This window comes from Apium graveolens, chromosome 9, assembly GCF_009905375.1.
Source record: "Apium graveolens cultivar Ventura chromosome 9, ASM990537v1, whole genome shotgun sequence".
Classification (NCBI taxonomy): domain Eukaryota; kingdom Viridiplantae; phylum Streptophyta; class Magnoliopsida; order Apiales; family Apiaceae; genus Apium; species Apium graveolens.
The window spans coordinates 12,022,916-12,032,567 of record NC_133655.1 but is presented as its reverse complement, the minus strand read 5'-3'; the positions used below and the strand labels follow the sequence as shown (position 1 = coordinate 12,032,567).

The following is a 9,652-nucleotide window of genomic DNA, read 5'->3' as shown; positions in this document are numbered from 1 at the left end:
AACCATAACATACGCGTCCTCTTATTTAAGACACGTTTAAGCTGTTCCAAGCAAGTGTAACATAGGGCCAGAGGCATTTTAGGATGCGTCTTTATAGCACACCCCTTGCGGTAGATTTCTAGGACGCGTCCTTCCATATTTCCAATATCCTCCCTTCTCTTTTCTTTCCTTCCCTTTCTTCCCCTCTTTTTTTTATATATATGGACGCGTCCTCAAATGTTTATTCATTCTTTTGCAGCTGGAGGACGCGTCTTCTTCCTCACCATTTCATCCGTTTAAAGTCCTCAACAAACGCCTTGGAATCTATTCCCCACATCTGATCTCTTTCAAACCCGACTTTCCCGAAATTCACAGGACGAGTTCCTTCCTTAGAGCAGAAAGATGCGTCTTCGAATCTCTCAACTCAAAGAATCCATAATGTCTAACTCTAGCTCCGATTCCATGGACCATGCCCCCATAAGTTCTAGAATGAAAAAGAAGGGAGTCAAAAGGCAAAGAACTCCAGTTCTCCATTCAAGGGCCGCCATCGAAGATTGGACGGACGACGAAATTATACCTACTACAAGCCAAAAACCTCAAGGAAAGGCTGTTTCTAATATGGACGCGTCAAGCACACATGACGTGTCAAATTCTCAGGACGCGGCTCCTTCTGGGGACGCGTCCCCGCACAGCGTAAGCGAGTTCGAAAGGAGGGTTCCTGACCCTGAGACATACCCCGTATCTCCTCAGAAGTCTGATTCTCCCCTAGAGCATTGGGAACCTTCAGATGTAGAAGTATATTGTGATTGGGCGAGGCTCGGTACCCTTTCGGAGGCAGAGAAGAATGCCAGAAGGAAAAAAGAGGGTAAATTGGCCTGCGTAGCCCTGGACTCAACCGCAACCGACTTGGAGATCCAGTGGCACATGAAATACTATGACATGGAGGGAATCTGGGTGCGCCCTCTTCGAACCATGAGGCCACATATTTTTAACATTGGGAATCAAAGGATCCCCAGAATGGTGCTTACACCAAAATTGATTTCTCTAGGTATGGGCGCGCCCTTGCACCCATACATTAAGAAGATCCTGAAGTGGTATGACGTCGCTCCGATCCAATTGTCTCAAAACTCATACAAACTGGCTTGGGCTTTGTACATGATGTATCACAACCTCAGGCTGGGCGCGCCCTCTATGAAGGAATTCAACTTCTTTTTCAACATAAGAAAATCAATTCCTGGTTATCACTTCTTCGTTGTCAACAAGTGGCTGAACAACAAGGGATTTAATGAGGGCAAGATCAGCCATGAAAGGGATTGGAAAGAACCCTTCTTCTATATCTATGACGTCAAGAGATCCCGTGTTCGTTTCAACCTAGAACCAAGTAAGTGACTCGCAAAACATGATTTCATACACTGGACGCGTCCTCGTGATATGGCGCGTCCTCCCTTTTCCTTTAACAAATTCTTACTATCCTTTATCTCTAGACAAAAGAGTCCAGAAGGAACTATCAGGGAAAAGGAAAAAGAGGACATACAAGGTTCTCCAGTATGTAGAGAAGCATTTTAACCTCAAGGACATGATTACAGAAGACAACCTTAAGCTGGTGGGCGCATTGTCTTCCCGGGTTGGCTCTATCTGCAAGTTTCGTGAATTTCACAACGGCAAACCCGTTCTTACAACCTCAGAAAAAACCAGGGGCCTTAGTGTCGCAGAGGTGATCGAAATCGATATTAGTAAGCAATTCGACTTAGAACAAGGTAAGTTTAAGTGAGGGAGGACGCGTCATAATTTTTGGACGCGTCCACAGCTACAAACATTAGCTCCCCATTCGAAAAATGTCAACCTTCATAAAAATCAAAAATATTTCACGCACATACATCTGCTAAGGGCGCGTCCTGCCTGTTTTATATTCCCACGGCTTATGTTTTTCCATAATCTGTCATAGCCAATATGTCCCTAGGCAGGGCGCGCTATATGTATAGGGCGCGTCATTCTTTGCATGACACACATATGCATTACTCATGTCTTTCACTTTCCTTGTTTTATCTTTACACACTTACTTATTTTGATTGCCATCTTTTCATGCATGTAGCATCATAATATGGACGCGTCTTACTTTCAGGACGCGTATTCTTGTACATAACTAATCACTTTTCATGTTTATATCGCAGATATGGCCTCTCTTCCCAAAGGATTCGCAATTGGGGCCTCCAAAAAGCTAAGGGCCAAAAAACTGCCCCCTACAAAGGTTGATCCAAAGGCAAAAAACCCCACCTCCTGTTGCAACTCCTTCTTCTCCCCCAAAGATAATCGACACTACCGTGTTTGACATTCCCGAGAAGGTGGAGGACGCTCCCTCGAAGCGTCAAAAGGTAGTTCCTGATGACCAGTCTTTCATTCTCAGATACCTGGGCGCGTCCTCTGTTGGGGATTTCACAGAGGATGAAGTCAGAGGTTGGACTTTTAGAACAGAGCAGCAAACAGAGGAGGCCATGGTGAGGGCTGCAGCTGAGCTTCACCTGCATGCCAGGCAGAGTGCTAATATGGCCGCCAGGCTTAAGGCGCGTCTTGCCACTACAGACACTGCAAAGAGCCAGGTCGAATACAAAGTTAAATCTCTGGAGAGATACATTACCCTGCTTGTCCAAGCAAAAGATGTTGAGATCAAACGTCTGGAGGGGGAGAAGACGCGTATAGAAACATAAAAAGTTGTGTTGGAAGGCAATGTCTCCTCAATAGAAAAGCAAATGGACAGTGTCATTGCGCTGAATTCCACTATGCAGCTGGAGCTTGACACCCTAAATGATGATAGGCTGCATGGATGGACAGAGGAGAAGAAGCTAGTTCATCAACACGGCTTCCAGGCCGGGTTTGAAGAATGGTGCTCTGGGTTCATTGCCAACGACCCATAGTATACATTTTTAAAGTTTGATGCAGATACCCAGATATGGATAAATGATTTCAGGGTCAGGGCCGCAGACTCCATCAAGAACAAAAGGATTTTTCTGGGCTTAGAGGAAGAGGACGCGTCCCCTGATCCTGCTCCGCTTCAGACTCATCCTCCCCCTGCGGATGACCAAGACAAGCCTCAGGACGCGCCTCCTGCCTAGGACGCGTCCTATGTTTTTCATGTACTTGAACTATTTTAAGGGTGCGGGCCCCTTGAAGCCTTGCAAATTGGAGTGTCTATTTTTGAACTTCATTCGCTTGTACTTCTTATAAAACCTCTTTGCCTTATCCATGCATATTTTACTTAAGTATTCTATTTTGCCATTCACATGGGCGCGTCCTACTCTTAGGACGCGTCTATTTTGACTATCACAAGTTAAACAAGTAACCGTCCTGGGCGCGTCCTCCTTGACTGGACGCGTCTTTTATTTATTTAATGAATATTTTTGTTTGCAAAAACATATGAGTATAGCACCATGTTATACCTGCGTATTTAATCAAGGCACAAGGCTCAATTGGGCGCGTCTTATGGTTTTGACGCGCCTCACCTTCGATCCAAAAATACATCATCCTTCAAGCAGGACGCGTCCTTAGCAAGGACTTTTTCTTTTTCAATTATGTTGTCAAAATTACAGTAACATTCAGTTTAAAGGAGCATCAACCAAGATAACTGGGGCGCATCCTTGAAAATAGTACACTTCCTAGTTCCATTTTACTTGAGTTTCATTGTTCCTTTTGACAACCACTACTTCAGTTATCATTCATATAAAGCTCTTACTTAGGGCGCGCCCTATGTTTAGGACGCGTCATGAAACCAAGCAAACCAAGCAAATATCCTTTTGGAAAGTTTCAAAATTTTATTTATAATGCGCTCTAGTGTCAAAAGTGCACCAGTCCCACGGCTACTATGCTCTGTGGGGAAATTATTTCTAAAAAATGACCCTTCAACTAGTTCCAAGATAAGTAGTACATGCACTACCCCCCTAGGCTAGGAGGAATTTATTTAATTCTAGCCTATAATCCGGGCATAACCCAAAATAATAAAAGAAATACGTAAGGGGCCAAAGACGCGCCTTACTGGTAATACTTTCGGAGATGTTCCGCATTCCAAGCTCGCGGAACCAGCTTCCCTTCCATATCTTCAAGGTGATAAGTCCCCTTCCACAGGATGGACTTTATTCTGTATGGTCCTTCCCAATTAGCTCCAAACACTCCATGTTGGGGGTTCTTTGTATTGGGCATCACTTTCCTAAGTACCAAATCTCCCACCTTCAGCAATTGTCCTTTTACCTTCTTGTTATAATACCTTGCGGCGCGTTGCTGATATGCCGCTAGCCTTAGCTGAGAATTTTCCCTCATCTCCTCTAAGAGATCTAAATGAAGCCTTTGATTAACCTCAGCATCTTCTTTCCTGTAACAATCTCTCCAAAGTGATCCCGATCCAACTTCCACGGGGACCATAGCTTCGTAGCCATAAGTCAGCATAAACGGCGTTTCTCCCGTAGTAGATCGTGGCGTAGTGTTGTATGACCACATCACCTTCGGGAGTTCTTTAGGCCAATTCCCTTTGCGTTCCTCCAGCTTGGTTTTGAGGGTATGCTTTATTATTTTGTTAACAGCTTATGTTTGTCCATTGCTTTGATATCCCCGGTAGTAATTCCCGGGCCTTCCTCGCGGAGGGGCACGCTCGTGATCGCGGTGCCGCGCCCCGTCATCCCTTTGGAATGCGGGGGGCACACGCGTCGTGTCACGGGGCCTCGCTTCTCCGGCGTTTCCTTCTTTTTGCCATTCCACCAGTAACATCCTCAAATCGCCGTCTTCCAATCTTATGCCAAGCCTCCTTTTCAAGGCTGAAAGATCCCTTCCTTCCTCGTCTTGACTTTGAGTGTTCTCCGCACGACGACGCTCGTCCATCATACGCCCAGACCTATGTGGGTGTGACACTACCTGGTTACCCAGGCGAGGTCTTTCTCCGCCATCAGTGTCTTCATCCGCAAGCTCCAAAATAGGCTCTAGATCATCAGAGTACTCCAAGCGCCGTGGAGTGATTCGCGGTTTTTCCCCACTCCCCTGGGTATCTCCTTCAACTACAGGGGCTTTGCCCAAGGCATGACCGTGACGGGGGAAACGACGACCTCTCCTTGTCCTTCGACACTCCACCGTATTCAGTCTTGAGTTAAAACTGTTAAGAGTATCCCCCATGCGATACAATTGCTCCAAGATATCAGCGTTGCTGATGAGAACTGGAGGTGTCCCCCCCACATCCGGAGCTCTTGGTGGATCCGCCATGTTTCTGGGAACGTAAGGTTCATGGCGAGTATAGCGCCCCCCGCCTTCTCCTTCAGACCTGCTGTCACTTCCATCATAAGAACTTCCATCACGATTGTAAGACATCTTTTCCTCCTAAGATTGCGACCTTAATTAGCACTCCCTCCTTCTAGCGCCAATTTGTTGACGGAGGAATCTAGTAACAACAAAGATTGGGGTTTCTCGCCGGAACTAAGATCTGTGACGGTGGTTCTTTGCCGGAAACTTAAGCGGTGTGTGGTTGATTGTGGTTGTTTTAGGCTGAGATTGATCAAAGTAAGTGGTGGCTCTCTTATCAGCTCTCAACTTCTTACCCTCTCAATGTGCCTACGTACCCTTTATATAGGGATCAAGCCTGACGTAGTTCTCGTAGAACAAGAAGTCTAATGGACTTAGACTTCTTATTCCTAGGTCCAGCAGAAGCCCATCCAAAATCCATCTTTCGCTAGCTTTAGGAATGTCCGACTATGAGGCCCAACCGCGAAGGTCCAAGGCTCATCCGTAATTGCAGGACTTCACGGATAGTGCATCTCCCTGCGCAAGGATAACACTCCGCTACAGCTATCTCCCTTGATATACGGACGCAGGTATAGCCACGGTTCACCCCAAGTGCCAGACGCGTCCCTGTCCCCCGAATGAGGATAACCCACCAGATAGCAGGACAGGTGATCCCAAGCTCTTGGGTGCAAAGTACAGGATGACTCCAAAGTTCTCCAACGAGGACACCCGTTGAATGCAAGAACAGAGTTCCCAAAGCACACACCAAAGTTAACCCCACATCCCCAACGAGGACACCCGTTGAATACAGAAGAAGGCCTTCAATCATCAGGTATACCCCTGAAAGCCTTCAAGCTTTTAACGGACATCCCCCTCCTTGACCGTCTCAAGGAGGGAATTCTTCAAAGAGTACCTGCAACAAATACGTTAGTAAAAATAACCTCCATTGCTCCTCTCCATACAAGCTTTTCCCTGAAGTCCCCATTGAGAGCACAAAGATCAATCACAGGACGCGTCCTAACCTCTTGGGCGCGCCCTTCCATTCATAAATCCAACCAAGTTTCTTCATTAACCATTCCTTATAGCGTGTCAAAGTACAGGACGCGTCCTAGTGGAGACAAATGCGTCCTCCATCCTCCATTGCCGCAAGATCACATTTAACAAGCAATTTTTCCAATGTTGACGCGTCAACCGTAATTGGGCACGTCCTGGTCTATGCTTCGCCACCATCAGACAATAAAATACCAAATCAAGGTAAGGCGCGTCCTATAGGTAAGACGCGTCCTAATCTTCCACAACGCAGTACCGAGTTTGACCGTATGTAAACCGCATTTGACCCGAGTCAACCCAATGCCAAATTTTGGGTATAACAATATCATTTAAAAAAATTGAAAACGAATTTAGGCTGTGATATTGACATATTATTGACTTGATAATTTACATAAAATCCACTATTAAATTAATTTAAAACTAATCAATACCTGACACATGAAATTTGATATTTTAGGGACGCATTATTCATTATATTTAACTAGTTCTATATAGGGGCGGACTTTGGATTTTAATACGACCAGGGCTAAAAAAAATCACACGTCAGGATTAACCAGCCATTTTCTCTTTTAACAATATTTTTATGATATAATTAATGTACTGGTAATGTTGAAATGAATATCAAGGTAAATTGTAATGAGTAATATTTTGTTATATTGGCATTACTAAAGGAATCTACTTATACCGTTTTTACTCATTTTATATAACACAGGTTTGTAAATTTGTTTGTTAATACAATTTTGGAAACTTAACATAAAAATGCTCAAATTAAATTTAAAATAAAAGGAGAATATTTGATTTTGTGAAGGAAAATGACCGCATTCTTTAATATGAAATTTTATATAAAATTATACTCACTCCGTCCCTCTCAATTGTTATCTTTTCTGGTAGAGTGCCCGACACGCATTTTAAGATGAATAGAAAGTATAGTTCTATAACTTTTTAAAAAAAAATCTTTTTCTGAATAAAAATAGAATGTTTAAATTTTTATTCAGAAAATTAATTTTTTTTAAGTTAAAGAACTATATCTTCTGTTCATCTTAAAATGTGTGCCGGGTACTCTTCTAAAAATGATAACAATTGGGAGGGACGGAGGGAGTATATGCTAAAAGCGAAATTTAATTAAAAGAAAATTTACTAATGTGTTATTTTTTTTGCTAATTTACTAATGTGTTATTATTATCAAGAAAAAAAACTTTTAATCTTTACAAAATTTTAAGAAGAAATATAAATCTTTGGGAATTATGAAATTAGTTTTGAAGACATGTACTAAATGGTTTTAAAAAACGGTTAATATTCATTTAAAATATGAAGCATCAAGTCCAAGTAAAGTTCAATCTCTAAATGATAGCTTAAATCAGTGATTGATTGTTGTTTTGGAAATTTTTTAACCCGGGCTAAATTACATTTATCGGAGAACCCTAACAATAATTTTTAATATGTTATAAAACTCACCAGGGCTGCCACCCACCCCAGCCCATACGTGAGTCCGCCCCTGGTTCTATAGCCTGTGCGAGGCACGGACATAATCTAACATCAACTATTATAAAGTTGGTATACATGTTTGTGAAATAAAATATATTTTATGTTACATGAAATTATTTGTGTCAAGTGACCTTTGATGTAAGAATGAGTTTCTCCGATCTTTGTACTTTATAGCCGGTTCGTGATACAAACATTTTATAAGTTCATATGATAAAGATGCATGTGTACATCTTATATAGTTGAAAAATATGTTGTGTTGTGAGATGCACTTTTCAAATTTTGTATCGAAAACTAATAGATGATATTCATAAAAGATGTACTTGAAATTGTTTAAAAATAAATAAATTTTATAATTGTTGTCGTATAACATAAAAATTTATTATTTGACAAGATCATATTAATCGATTACGAAGAAATTAAATTGATTTGTATTAGTTGCATTAATTTCTTATACGTATGTATGTAAGCATGCATGATGGATCTATGCAGGGTCAGCGGAGACATGTGCCCCCAGAAAACAAAAACTACCGATTTTTTATTAAAATTTTATGGTATATATATGAATATTTTATAAAGTTCCCCTGCTAAGAAAATGTGTAAGTGTCCCTATAATGTAATTAGTTTTCATAATTTGACTTATATTTTATTTATATTTATATGATCATAAGTTGAAAATTAAACGAACAAAAAATTATTTTTAGCATTTAAATATCAAAAATTTAAATAAATCTTAGTGAAAAATTAAAAAATATTGAATGTGTACCAACCACTCGTGACATGCTCACTTAAATATGTAATTCTAGAAGCTACCCTCTCGATCCGCCACTATATGTATGTATGCATCATGTTGATCGATTACGAAAAAAATGAGTTTATTTATCTTAGCTGCCTCACTTTCATGTATACATGTATGTGTATGTATGTATTTGAATGTCAAATGTATGAAAATGGGTTATACAATAATCAATTTGATATAAGTAGCCCGCAAGGGTTGACTCAGTTGTTTAAAGAGATGCTAACTATCCTCTTGATCACAGGTTCGAATCCCACGGGAGGAGAATTTATGATTATGCCTATTGAGTCAGAGCCTGTCACTTAAATGCGGTTTACCTTGGTTCACGTGTTTTGCAGACTATTGCATATAGGTCAAATTTCACGGAAGGAAAATTTATGATTATGCCTCCTGAGTCATAGTCTGTCGCTTAAATGCGGTTTACCTTGATTCACATGGTTTGCAGGCTATTGTGTGAGCCCGTAGGGTTTACACAGTGCGCACCCGAAGGGTGGCGGCAAGTATATGTTGTGAATTTATAATCCAAGTGTTATACCTATATTAATAAATAAGAACACAATATTTATTTTATTGTTCGAATCTAAGTTTCTTATACCGATATGACATATTAAATACGATAATAATAGATATATAAAACTATATTAATAAACTTAGAATTTTAGTCTATACTAACAAAATATAACTAAAAAATACATAATGTAATTATAAGTTATTAATATACAATAATGGAGTAATAATAAATATAGAATTATTAATAATTAATGAGCTAGATGTAATTAATATATGTTATTAAACTTAATATTTATTAATGGATATTTATAAGGGGTAATTTAATAATTTCAAATGATTTAATTGTCTCAATAACCCTCTAGTTGCTATATAATAGATTTCGAATACAATTATTGAACTACTGAGAGAAAGTATATATTAAAAATTGTTGCGATATAAATCATTAAGCACCAGTGGTCTAGTGGTAGAATAGTACCCTGCCACGGTACAGACCCGGGTTCGATTCCCGGCTGGTGCAAAGCTATGAAGAATTTAGCATCATCTGCAGTTGGATGGGTCCGCTGCTTATTCTGAAGCCACATT

At 40.7% G+C, this 9,652-nt stretch overlaps 1 non-coding gene across 1 annotated transcript; it reads left to right on the top strand.

Annotated features, from left to right (window-relative positions):
• Positions 1-9,516: 9,516 nt before the first annotated feature.
• TRNAG-GCC (transfer RNA glycine (anticodon GCC)) lies at positions 9,517-9,587 on the top strand. The gene has a single exon. It is a non-coding gene; the product is annotated as a tRNA-Gly (tRNA).
• The last annotated feature ends 65 nt before the right edge of the window (positions 9,588-9,652 follow it).